Source organism: Cibotium barometz, chromosome 45, assembly GCF_041138505.1.
Source record: "Cibotium barometz isolate CiBa-2024 chromosome 45, ASM4113850v1, whole genome shotgun sequence".
Classification (NCBI taxonomy): domain Eukaryota; kingdom Viridiplantae; phylum Streptophyta; class Polypodiopsida; order Cyatheales; family Cibotiaceae; genus Cibotium; species Cibotium barometz.
The window spans coordinates 47013045-47026612 of record NC_141090.1 but is presented as its reverse complement, the minus strand read 5'-3'; the positions used below and the strand labels follow the sequence as shown (position 1 = coordinate 47026612).

At 36.4% G+C, this 13568-nt stretch overlaps 1 pseudogene; it reads left to right on the top strand.

Annotated features, from left to right (window-relative positions):
* Positions 1-722: 722 nt before the first annotated feature.
* Positions 723-3343, top strand: LOC147612818 (uncharacterized; annotated as a pseudogene).
* The last annotated feature ends 10225 nt before the right edge of the window (positions 3344-13568 follow it).

Below are 13568 nucleotides of genomic sequence, written 5' to 3'. Positions count from 1 at the left end.
TTGTGCTATTACTAAGAAAGTTTGAAAAGTGCCGTATGCTTTGTTATGTTTTCTTTTGTTAGTCATATGTTTAAATCTCGATATGCATGTCTTGGTGTTGGTTCGAACTCCGAACTATTCACTGTGATGGTAGTATAATTGATTTTGAATCGTAATCATTTACATGCGACTTTCCATTTACTGATGAAGTCTGAAGATATACTAGCTGTGAAAGAAAATCTCTATACAAAAACACATATAATCCATTCCTAGATGTGTTGAATTTGTGTTGATGGAGAGCTTGAGTCATTGAGAGCATGAGGGCCTTGAGAGCCTACACAAAATTAAAAAAAATAGCCCTATGCGCGGCCTTTCCACAGGGCGTTTTTTTGTATTTTCAATGGAGAGAGCCATGGAGAGATTGAAGGCTTGAGGGGGCCATGAATAGGGGAACATGGAGAGGGGTCCATTTAGAGGTTGGTGTTGATCCATTGGATCTACTCTATCGAAAGTGTCACCAAGCCTCATGAGGGTTTTCGGACCACCACTAATGAACCCCAAAAGAGGTTGCCGTTTTGTTTTCTTAACTTGGTATGGAGGACAACATGACATAGTTGATTTAGAAGGTGATGTTATAAATTTGGTTTTATGTTTTGTCTTTTGTTTATTATAACATTCCTGCAAATAAAAGTAACAGAAGGTAGGCACAATAGAAAAGTGACCCTGCACCTCTACCCAGTGACATGGACCAAGTTATTCGTGTTGTGGAAAGTCAAGTTGGAGAAGATGTTGGGGGTGAGGCGGAGAGTCAAGTGCTTGATGTCAACATGAGGTAGACAATGAGCTCATCCGCATGAGGTAAATCTTGCATTTGTGCCTTATGTAGTTTTTTCGGAGATAACTAGTGATGAGGAGCATGAAGCAAACTTGTACCTTGCCCAAGGGGAGGACGTAATGAAAAAAACCAGGTTGTTCAGTTGCCATGAATGTTCACCAATTCCGTTATGTAGGCTATTACCACATGGCAAAGTTAGAGGACTTTGGAAAGATTTGTCGGGTTTGAAAGCGGCATTTGGGAAGGAGGGATATGTCCATGAAAAAGGAACATTCATTGTGTCCTTACGGACTTGCTCCCGTGAGGAAGCCATGGTCACAGATGTGGTGATGTCTTCTTGGCATCCCCTATGGCAAGAGATTAATAGGGAGTTTGAGGATGAACTCGCTCAATTTCTGACCCTCTCAATTCTCTCCAATCGCATGTTTTATGTATGGGAGGGAAACCACCGATTGGTGGCATGGATTACGGCAATCAATGAGAGGTTCTCAGTGAGAAAGGAGAAACACTATCGAGTCCTTTGCACGATCATTGATCCGTGCAAGGTCAGCAAGATTGCATTGCTCTCAAGTTTGCAACGCATGAACTTGTATCTTTTTTAACATAAAGATCATGAATTCAATGTAAATAATTCATGGGAACTAACATGCCGTGTCGTCTCAGTCTCAATACACATGCCTTGGTTCCAACTACCTTGCGGGATGAGATTGTCAAATTGTATAAATATATGTGCATTCCTCGTGCATGCATGACTTACTGGAAAGGGATCAGAGGCTCATCATGGAGATTAGAGAGAAGTACACCAAGGGTGCTGAGCCTTGGTATCCATTGACAAGAAGATATTTAATAGCAAAGCTTGTTTACAATGTAAGTACTTTGCATTCATTGTTTGACTGTCCATGCTTCTCCTTCATGTAATTTTTTAATTGCCTAATCAAAGGCCATGGTCGCATAGGTTCAAATGACACTACTTTGAACAAGAAGCTTGATTTAAAAAGGACGACAATAAGTAAAGAAGAGTTGCAAAAGTTGGAGAAGAAGGAGGTAGAGTCCCTTGCAACATGTTATGGTGATCGGATAGGCAAGATAAGGTTATTCTTTGGCTAGTAAGGTATTCTGTTGTGTACGGTTTGCTAAAACTAACTCTCGTATTCATCGAACTATCCAAAAGATTCTCAATATCATTGACCCCCCTCGACTTGGGGATGCATGGCACGACAAAGTATTATCATTGAAATGGGATTGCGAGAGCTTTGCAACATTGGAGAAATTGAATCTCCTTGCAATATGTGAAGCCCCCGTGGAATCAAAGGTGTTACAATTGTCTCTATTGGAGGCAGTAGGGCTACTAAAGCCATGTACCACCTTGCCCGTGGTGATCATGTGTATAGATTGTGAGTGCTTTTGTCCTAAACTTTTATCTCGTATGAATTGATCATTGTAATGTGCTAATGTTTCGTTCTCGTCGTGTAGTTGGATACGCACGGAAGTCTTGCTCGAGAATATCTTGCATTTGGCAAGAGATATCTTGAGGGACTTCGTTGACACTCTGGGGGGGGCTTGGTCTTACCTGTGGATTTATCCTTATTGGAATACTATGAGGAAATCAAATTGGAGAGGAGAAAGGCCACGTTTCCTCTAGAAACATGCATGGAGAAAAAGGAGAAGGGAGCAACCGACAAGGCTAGGAAGAACAAGCAATTATTGCAGTTGGCTACTCAGAGATTGGTATTTAGGTAACTTCAATTCTCGGCTATTTAGACACTAGTCCTTCAATGTTTCAATAGTGGACTATTGTTCATGCAATGTTATATGTGTGCTCTTTCCTCTAGGTATTTGTCCACTTTAAAGGAGAAATGATATATTGCATTGATCCTATATCGATGGCTAGGAAGTGGACAGATGCTACAGAGGAGGCTACTTGTATGTACCCTCAAGAGATGGAAAATCTCACGGAGTGGGAAATGGCAAATTGTCCTTGGTGGCTAAACATGGAAAAGGGACACATTTTAGCAAAGGAAAAGATCTTGTTTGAGACCAAGGAGCAAAGAGGTGAGTGTGGATAATATATTGTCGATCAAAATATGTTACTTTTATGTTTGTTATCTTGTGCACATGACCACGCTCTATTTTACAAGGCTAGTGAGGCTTTCATATAATACTATTATATGCCACCCAGAGTGTGAGGCCTTGAAAGGCTTATGGTTGTTGCCTTGGTTTTGAAGATTTATTGATTTTATTGGAGAGACTCTGTTCGCTTTTTACGGTGAAACGTGACTAGATTTGTAAACCTTCCTTGCTTGTTTTTGGTTTAAGGCAAGCATCCAATATATTGACCAATTTTATGTGAGCTATGTGACGTGGATGACACACAAGATGTGTGGGAAGAAGAGCCACCACAACCACTTGGTATGCATGTCTCAATTGCCTTTTCTTTGCATTTCAATCTTTGCTTTGTGTTGTAGAAATCTTTAAGAATTCTATTCCTTTGAGTTTTGTGTCTACCTTTTTTTGTGTAGGTGGGCATGACCTTAGGCTACATGTCAAGAAATCCATGTCCCATGTTTATTATCACAACAAGGATACCACGGGCCCTACTATGCTACTCAGAGAACCCAATTGTATTGCAATTGTTGGTGATTATGTAGTTATAGGACGTGATTTCATTGCGGGATTGAAGAACACCACCTACACTCAAGTCCATGAGCATATGCTTAGGTGTGCAAGTAAGGGCATACAATATTTTAGGAAGGGCAGATTAGTGTTATGGGTTGCAGATTTGGTCTTCTTGGATCTCCCATTTGGCGGAGTCCTCCATGGAAAGGTGCCGCGTCCACAGTGGGATGCGCATTTCAGAGGATTATGTCACTATGGTGTTTCATTGGTAGCTTCTACTCTATTGAATTGTGGAGTGCTGCTTGTGATGGCCTCCATAGGAGGTAACAATCCTAGCCTCTTTACAAATGTGTTCCTTCTATTACTTTGTTTCTTAAAGTCCCTTGCATTTAATAGGAGATACTATTGGTTGGGTGGAGCGCTACTGTCATGTCTCTGACTTGGAGATATCGAGGAGAGTTCTTGTGATACATCCCTCCCTATATGGCTATTACAAGTCCTAGAGACTACACACCGAGGTAATTGCTTCGCCATGGGTCACTTTTTTGCATAGTTAACTTTGCATGAGTGGAAAATGTTTACAATGTTTTCTTGTGTCCTTTGTGGTATTGTACCTCCATGATGTTCGTAGCACGGAGGTGTGGGATGGTTGTAGCTTCGTTTCGACGCTAGGAGAGTGTGCCTCGCTTTGAGGCTTTGGGCATGAAGCCCAAGGATTATGTACTCTATCATCACTTGCCATGCGATGTGAGGGCGAGGTCACCCATGGGGGAGGAGTTGCGTGGTTTGATGTGGCATAGTGTGCCCTTCATAGCATGCTTCATGAAGTTTCTTTCTCCACCACATGGTATATGCTTGGAGCTCGGTTGTGGGACAGCATCACTTTTTCGAGCATGCCTAGCACAGGCCGTGTTTGTGCAGCTGTTGATAGGGATGAGCATGTCATCTCTACCTTTGTGATCCCTATGTGGAATAGGAGTCTAGGGAAGCAGGCATATGTAGGTACCTCGAAGGATGTTGGAGATGATATAGATGTACATGCTGGAGAGAACCTCTATGACTAGGGAGCTTCCCCATGCCACTTGGTTTTGGTTTGCCATATTTTGCTAGATTACATTATGGATTTGTGGATTTTTGTTTCTCCATTTTTTTGAATATTCCGTTGAGTTATGTGTGACATAAATTTATTCTCCCCTTTCTTTTTGTTGTGGAAGTGTATTGCCAGAGTATGCAGAGGTGATGGCTTCAACTATGGCAGTTGACCGATGTTATGATGTAGATACTTGAGTCCTCCTCAAGATGCAAACCCTTTGTCGATGAGACGAATGTACATTTGATTGATTAACACACATGGATACATACCATACTTCACATTCTATGTTTTATTTTGACTATATCTTTTTTGTATTGTGGCTAGTCTGTTTAGTATTCGACTTGGCTTATAAGGATACATACGATGTCTCAAAAAACGTAATGTTTAAAAATTGATATGTGCTTGTGTTATTGTCATTTTGTGGTGAATTTATGTTGCACACCTTTGGTGGTCTTGAAATGTGTTGCTTGATTTTTTCCTCGCTCTAAAAAGTTCGCTCGGAGAACAGGAGGACTCGCTCTCGATATAATATAATATATATTGGCACCAAAAACATTCTTTGAATTTTCATTAAATATATATTAGCACCAAAAATGTTTTTTACATTTCCATTAAATATATTATGTCAAATTTTCAAGAATAAGAGTGTTTTTCTAAGATTTCATTTTAGTATGTAATGATTAATGCTTGAAAAATTCAATGCAATGATGACTCTCCATATGCTTTCTATTTGCATGCATTCACCCCTCCTTGTCCTCTCTACTTAAGGCAATGAAATGACCCCCCATATGCTTTCTATTTGCATACATTCACCCATATGCTCTCAATTATCGTTTTTGTTTTTCTTGTTGTATGTGTGCACGTAAAAGCGATGTATGTGTTAAAGTTTTTAACCTTGTTATTGACATAAAAGGTATAAAATGTTGGCATCCACTACTCATCCCTTGAGGCCTTTTATAGAGAATTGTGAGACTTTAAATAGAAAGGACACTAGTGAATGCATGCAAATAGAAAGGGCAAGGAGAGTCATCGTTTCTTTGACTTTTTAAAGCATTAATAATGCATGCAAATATAAAGGGCAAGGTGTATCAAAATGTCTTTGAATTTTTCAAGCGTTGATCATTACAAACTAAAATGAAACCTTAGAAAAACACTCCTATTCTTGAAAAACTCATAGAATATATTTAATGGAAATACAAAACTTTATTTTGGTGGCCTATTTTTGGCAATCTACAAAAAAATAGTTCTCCAAATTTTTACTATTTTCGTGGCCTATTTTTGACGATTTATAAAAAAATATTTCTTGAAATTTTTACTTTTTTAAGAATTGTAGGTTTCCTATTAAGTTTTTTTTTCAAATTTGATGTTGTTTTTATTGGATTGGACTTAATTAGTTGTTGCAAATGTAACACTTTTATTTTGAATATTGATAGTTTTAATTTGTGAATCATCACAAATACATTATTCTTTAGTTTTATTTGAAAATAGTTGATAGAATTTTTAAGTGTGTTTTAAAGAGTTTGTGATGGCATTTTTTACAAGTAACTATCTATTGTACATTAGTTATGCAAATGTAATTATGTAAAGATGATGATTCACAATGTTGCCTTTATCAATATTACAAAGTGAAAGTTATTTTTTTTTTGTAAATTCACTGTGATCGGGTAGGTTCAAATCCACGACCTCCCCTTCGAGAGCGGGGATGACTTACACTCTAGCCTAGATTGATTGTGAAGTACTATTGATGATACAACCTTATGAATCGTCATTATCTTTACTTCTTCAAAAATATGATCTTTTGTGTGTATGTGTACCATATGCTTATCGGACAAAATTTTTATGTAAGTACACATCAATTTGAATATTAATATAACATATATCGCAAGAGAGGGGTTTTTTAAAAGGATTCTTTGTATCGGTTGTTGCACTTGTAAATTATCTGAGACCTCTAAAAAATGCTAGGAACTTGTTTAGCAAAATTCAATCCCACTCTTAATTATCAATGATATGTAATTGTTAATTCAAAGTAAACACTGATCATACTATTACGTAGGGCATAAATAAAGAGAATTGTAAGCAACATTCAAGCCTATTGTAACACATTGATCTTTTTTGAAGTTTTGAAGCTGGGAGCATCTTGTACAACAACTTGATTACTTGTTGATTACTTCAACAAGTATATGACTAGCTCATAATGATATAATGTGTACAAAAAAGTAGGATTTGAATTGAACTAGGTTATGTTTATCCTTTGAACCTTTTTCTTGTTTGAAAAGATTGATATGCAAAAAAAAAAATCAAATAAATGACTAAAGATATTTAATGAAATTAAATCTATAAAAATTATTAAAAACATTACATGCCTTCAATTAGGTTTCTTAAACCTTAACCATGTGAGAAAGATGCAAGAGACATAAGGATAGTTGTGTAGATGAGCCATGTCCTAATGCCACCAACAAAAATTATTCTTTCTTTTAACACTTTTTTAATGAACTTATCAAACAACCATGCAATTAATGTGATATACCTTACAAATGTTTTATAAAAGTAATTTACGTTTGTTGAGAATAGTTGAAGATTAAAGCTTTCCATGGGAACACCTACTTGAAGATTAAAGGAAGTCCTTCCATGCACATCCTTGCTTCTAAAGTCCCCTTGTAAAAAAAAACCATTCTTACTACATTAAAATTTGGCAAGCTTATTCAAGATCTTAATACTGTGCAACATGTCTACTAGGTTAGAAGATGTCTTTTGCCTGCTAACTCTACCAACTTCACAAAAAAGAACCTCATTAACAAGACAATAAAGTGATATCTATACAAGTGAGTTGATGTCGATGTAACTAGGTGTCTGGAGCCATAGTATGTGGGTTTAGATGAAAGTCCAAGAGAAAGTAATAAGATTTTTAGGCTCCCTAATGGTTTCTAGATGTGGTAGGTTTGTTACTTGTTCGTTGGTAGGTTGGTCTATGATGTGGACACCTTACACTCATGTGTATGTGATCACCCATTCTAACTTTCTTGTTCTTGAGGGTGGTTCATATAGTAGTCGAGCCTATGGTAGGGTTCATGAGTTTGTCAAATGCTTTCCTTGTGTTATCTATGCATATGTGTGCATGTATTTGGTGATGGATGAAAAATTGGGCCTCAAGTCAAAGGGTATGATGGATTGATACTAGAAATATAGAAAGGGGGAATCACACTAATATCTTGCATCTAAGGGTTGATTTGCACTTCTTCACTATTAGCATAAGTGGCAAAAGGTCAATCTCCTTGTCCAAAAATTGGATTAATCAACATATATCTTTTTGGCATTGAAAAGAGGTGGAAGGTGCATAGAGTAACTACTCCAAAATTTGTAAAATTCTAACAATATGGCATTCTAATGTGTATTTACTTAAAACATTTGATAAGTATCCGAACAATTAATGGCTACCATGGGTGTTAATGTATACATTAAGGTATTACACTACTACATCTTATATGAAGACATTCCCCCCCTCCAAAAGAAAAATACTCATAGTTGTTGACCGTCACCCAATTTCTCTCCATGTTTTGCCTATCTCCCCACCATTTGCGTTTGCATCTACACCTTGTTTTCCCCCTCGCTCCATGCTACTCCCTTGCCTTCACATTTGTAACACCCAGCTAAATTGTTAAATTGTTGAGTCAACCAAAGTCTCCAAGCCACACAAACAAGTATCTCTTGATTTCCTTGATATTGCATAACCAATCCTTGTGTATTTAGTTTTGAGAACTTTGCTATGTGAAGGCACTTGTTACTATTCAAAGTCAAACAAGCTCCTCAAAAGGAGTAATTTCTCCTCGATTCTTGAAAGCAATGATTTCTTTAACTAACTTGGATCTCACACAAATGAGGAATAATTTTCCCCCATATCTTGAAAGCAATGATTTCTCTAACTAACTTGGATCCCACACAAGATAAGGTTTCAATAATTCTTTAGTTGAAAGTTATCACTTATGTCCTCTAGGCCTTGCAAGATAACACCATCACCAAATACTGCCTAGGTTTTGTATTGAAACATGCTTCCATTTTAAAATTTAATCTTCTTAATGTCTACCCTCACATTCCCTTGATGAGACAATATTCCTTACCCAAGTTCAAATCCAACCTCATACAAAATGATTGTAACTTTTTCCACAAAATGATCACAACTTTAAATAAATTCACAATCTTGAATGCAATTCATTAAATTGGAATGCCACTTCCTTTTAACGGTACCTCATTCCCTTGCATAGCTACTTTGTGCATGTACGTTGTTCACCAAGTGAACATTAACCTTGTTGATTAAAGTCATATCTCTCATTTCCTTGCATACCTACTTTGTGTATGTAGGTCGTTCACCAAGTGAAGCTTAACCTTGTTGATTAAAGCCATATCTCTCATTTGCACAAACATCACCATACCCATCCTAATGTAGCCATTACTCTATATCTTTCATGTGGATCCACTTAATAGTGCTTTACCATGGAATGTTTTGAACCTTTCATTCAAGATAATCACCAACATTTTGTTGCAAGACTAGTAATCCCACCATATCAATGATTATACTCCCTCCTTAGAGAAATCAAGCAATTGACACTTTTAAATGCTTGGGATTATCATGAGAAAATCCATGCATAATTGAGATGAGAATACTAAAATTTCCTTGGGTTGACAAAATCAAGAAGATTTTCCTTAGATGTATTCTCTACTCAGGTCTACTCGAGTATTACTAATGGCCTGTGTAACATGGTTACTCTTATTCTGTATATGTTTGTGTGGGCCAAAGACCATGGCCAAGTGTGAAAGGCCAATAATAGTTGTGAATGGGGACACAATCATATAAGCCCACGGATCTCTTTCATTAACTAACTTTGGAATATACAATTAACTCACTATCCTCTATCCATCTATACCTTCAATGCTCTAGTCTTTTTTAGAAATTAGGGTTTATGGCTGTCTTTTAAAAATAGGGTTTCCAAGAAATTTTTTAATAAATTGAAGCCATAATCCTATTCTCCTTGCTTCCTCTTTCCATCCATATTATAATTTCTAGATTTGGTCTCAACAACAAAAAAGGAAAAGTTATCAATGTAATTGATCATGAATGCTTGCTTAGTTGCTACTACTAAGAGGAGGATTTCTCCTACCATGCAACCGTAGCACTAAGCAGGTCACTTGAGTAATCCATTACATAGCTACCATAAAGTCGTACACCTAGGTAACCCTACCTCATCAATAGCCACCTTAACCAAACCACAACTGCACTCGGAGGCCCCTACTAACATGCGCCAACAGTCCTTGCCAAATCTTGCCAAACTCTCAAGCCTTGCCACATGCGTAAACACACAAACATTGTGGCCTTATTCCATAAGAAGAAAGATGAGGGGTGAATATCAAAGGAAGTAGTGAAGAGAGTCCAAAGATGGATGCACACATTTCAAGAGTTTGTTTTTGAAATCAAGTATAGATTAGGGAAATTGAATGTGGTGGTTAATCACTTAGCAAGAAGGCCTCCTTCTCATGGGCGATTACAGTAATTTCAAATCCCTTATTGATTGAGGTCAAGGAGAAAATTGGAGCAAATAAGTTTTTAACCCCTATTATTGCCTTAATCAAGCAAGAAAGTCAGACAACATAAGAAGTATAGAAAATTCAAGGATTCATGTAGGAGGATGGATACCTATACTCGATAATCATTGTGTTTTCCTTAGGATAGGGATCACAAGAAGAGGATTCTAAATAAAGCTCATGATAGCCCTATAGCAAGACATCCTAGCTATGTGAAGACTTTCATGGATGTAAAGAAGGGTTTCTTTTGGCCAAGACTTAAGAAGGATGTACTACAACATGTTCCTTGAAGCTTCTTCTAACAAAAGATTAAGGCTACTAAAATGGAATCATATCTTGCATTAACTAGAGATAATCTAGTAACAAGATCCATGCTTATGCACTCCCATTTCAATTATGGAATTTCTAAAGGATGCAGTTTTGGATGTCAAAGAAAGGAATAGGATCTTAAAAGAATATCTAATCAAATGAAATTTTTCTTGGTTGAGGATATTACTTAGAGAAAGATGAAGAGTTAAGTAAATTTTATCTCCAATTTATGAGATGACATATCAGATCTTTAAATGGGAGAGAATGCAAAATCCCTCTTCTTGTATCCCAGTGTAGTTGAGATATTACATTTTTGGATGTATATTTCTAGCGAGAGAATATGAGATTTTGACAAAATGAGCATTTTTAATGAAAAGCTTGGAAGACTAAGAAATTAGAAAATAAAATTTAATATTAATAATCAAGCTACCCCATAGGCAAAAATTAAATTGGGGATTTTTATGTGTAAAGTGTAAACCATCCCCTGCACATTAGGATTAGGAAGATGAAGAAAATAATAAAAATAATATTAGAAAAATTTTCTAAAATAAATAAAAGGATTCTTTTTAGAAAAAGTAAATAATAAAATTTATTTATAAAAATGTGCAAGGGAATATGTGTGCATTAGCCTTGGCAAAGGATGTGAATAGAGTGCACATTTAATTAAATTCATTCAACGGATAAAAGGGTAAAAGATTAAAGGTCTAAGTTTGAAATGTGAAAGCAATTCGGCTCTCTCTACAATTACCAATCTCTCTCTCTCTCTCTCTCTCTCTCTCTCCCCCTTCATGAGAAATCCACAAGCTTTTTTTTCATCAAGACTAGGCAAGTACTTTTCTTGGTTTTCAATACAGTACATGCTTAAATCAACTACATTATCGTGTGCCATATACGTGATGCTACATGAATCTTATTTTGTAGAGGATACCAGTGAAGTAAAACTAGATGGTCCCCATTAGAGGATACCCTCTTTGTAGATGTGACTCAACAATTTTGGGCATTGCTCAAACCCCATTCCGGTAGAATGTACATGTATTAGTCTAGCTATGGAATTTGACATCTTTTTTTTGTGTGCATCTAAGCTAGAGAGCTCTTAAGCAAGCCCATTTTATAACATGAGCACACAAGCACATTCCATGGAGTACAAAGAAGGATGCTTGAAGGAAAAACTCCCAGATGTGATGCCCAAGGCCATGCTAAAGAGGCTGAGTAAGGTGTAGTCCTAAAGGTTCTACAATGATGGCAAGTGTGGAAAAAAACATAGAGGTGAGGTGTAGTCCTAAAGGTTCTACAATGATGGCAAGTGTGGAAAAAAACATAGGTTGTGTCTTTTTTTTTTGTCTTTTCTACCACTCGAATGAAATTGGAGTTATTGACATCTGTCTTACCTTCTTACAAATGAAGAGTGGAACTCAACTTTTTGCGAGCAAATAAACTCAAGGTGGGGTGTGACAACTCTTTCTTTCATTATAGCAAGACTTAGAGCCAATATTAGAGCCAAAGTAAATATGTCTTATCCACATTCCCTTAGCTCTACTATTTTTTAAGCCATGAATTCAAGAGGAAAAATGGATTTCCAAAACAAGCAAGATGTTACTATTCTTCATGTGAAGATGGTACACATGACTTCTTCATGTGAAGATGGTAGCACACATGACTTCTTTTTGAAAGAACTACGATATTGCTTAAATTAGAGTGTTTTCCCTCACATTATAAGGTTAAATTTAGTTTCTTTCACTAGCACACGTGACTTTATTTTTAAAAGAACTACGAGATTTCTTAACCTAGAGTATGTTGCCACACATTATAAGGTTAAAGCTTCTTTCACTAGCACAAAGTAAAATTGCACTAAGGTAGTGAAAGATGTAGGTCTATGCATCAAACCTTATGAGGAGAAAATGAATTTCCTAGTAGGCTTGGAGACATCAACATAACACTTAGATTGACTTTGATACACATACTATGTGGATTAGCAAAGATAGTAAAAGGGTTTATGTCTAGGGGGTCAAATGAAAGAAGAGTTTAGCCTATTGCTTAGTCACACCCAGGCTAAGAGATCTTTACACCCAGGCTAAGAGATCTTTACATAAGAGGGAGAAAACTTACATGGTGTTGGTTAAAAAATTTATAACCATGGAAACTACACCTATTAGTCCCTCATAACAAGCATTCCTCTCTAAGTTCAAGGATTGTTTCTTAGAGGAATCGCCTCCTTGACTACCATATTCTAGACTCAAATACCATAAGATTGAGACTCTTACTAGTAATACACCACCTTGCAAGACACCTTATATAGTTAATATGCTAGAACAAAAAGAGATCCAATGGCATGTAGAATAACTTTTAGAGAGAGGTTAGATAAGACTTATCAACTCACCTTATGGTGCTCCCATACTTTTGGTAAAGAAAAAAAATGGTACTTACTATATGTGTATAGACTATAGAGCTCTTCACAAGATTATGTACGATAAAGAATAGGCATCCCATCCCTAGATTTAATGACTTATTGGATATATTGAGAGGGGCTAAGTGTATTTAACAAAATTTACCTTAAGTTTTGCTATCATCAAGTAAGAATGGCTATGGAGGATTTGTATAAGACTATATTTAGGACTTAATCTAGTCATTTGAGTTTTTGGTAATTCCCTTTGAACTTTCCAATGCTCCCAACTTTTAATCATATATGATGAACTGTATATTCTTTAAACATCAAGATTTTGTGGTTGTATTCTTTGATGGCATACTAGTCTTCAATAAAAAAATGTTTACTATCATAAGAAACATCTGGAGCTAGTATTATCCCTTTTGAAGGAAGACCAACTTTATCTCAACCCTCAGAAGAGTAGTTTCTTTTTAGATAAAATTGAGTACTTGGGCCACATAGTCTCAATCAAGGGCGTTTGGGTGGATCCAAAGAAGATCAAGTCCATTATTACTTGGCCTAGACTTTGTGGTCTACATGATCATTCTTGTGATTACATAGCTATTATAGGAAATTTGTCAATAACTTTTTTGCATACATTGAAGAGAACTTCTAAAGAAGGTTAAATAATTTCATTGGATTGAAAGACATGATAAATCCTTCAAGCTTTAAAAGAAGCTCTTACTCATATCCCTATGTTACAACTTCTTGACTTTTCTAGACCATTATTTGTAGTTATA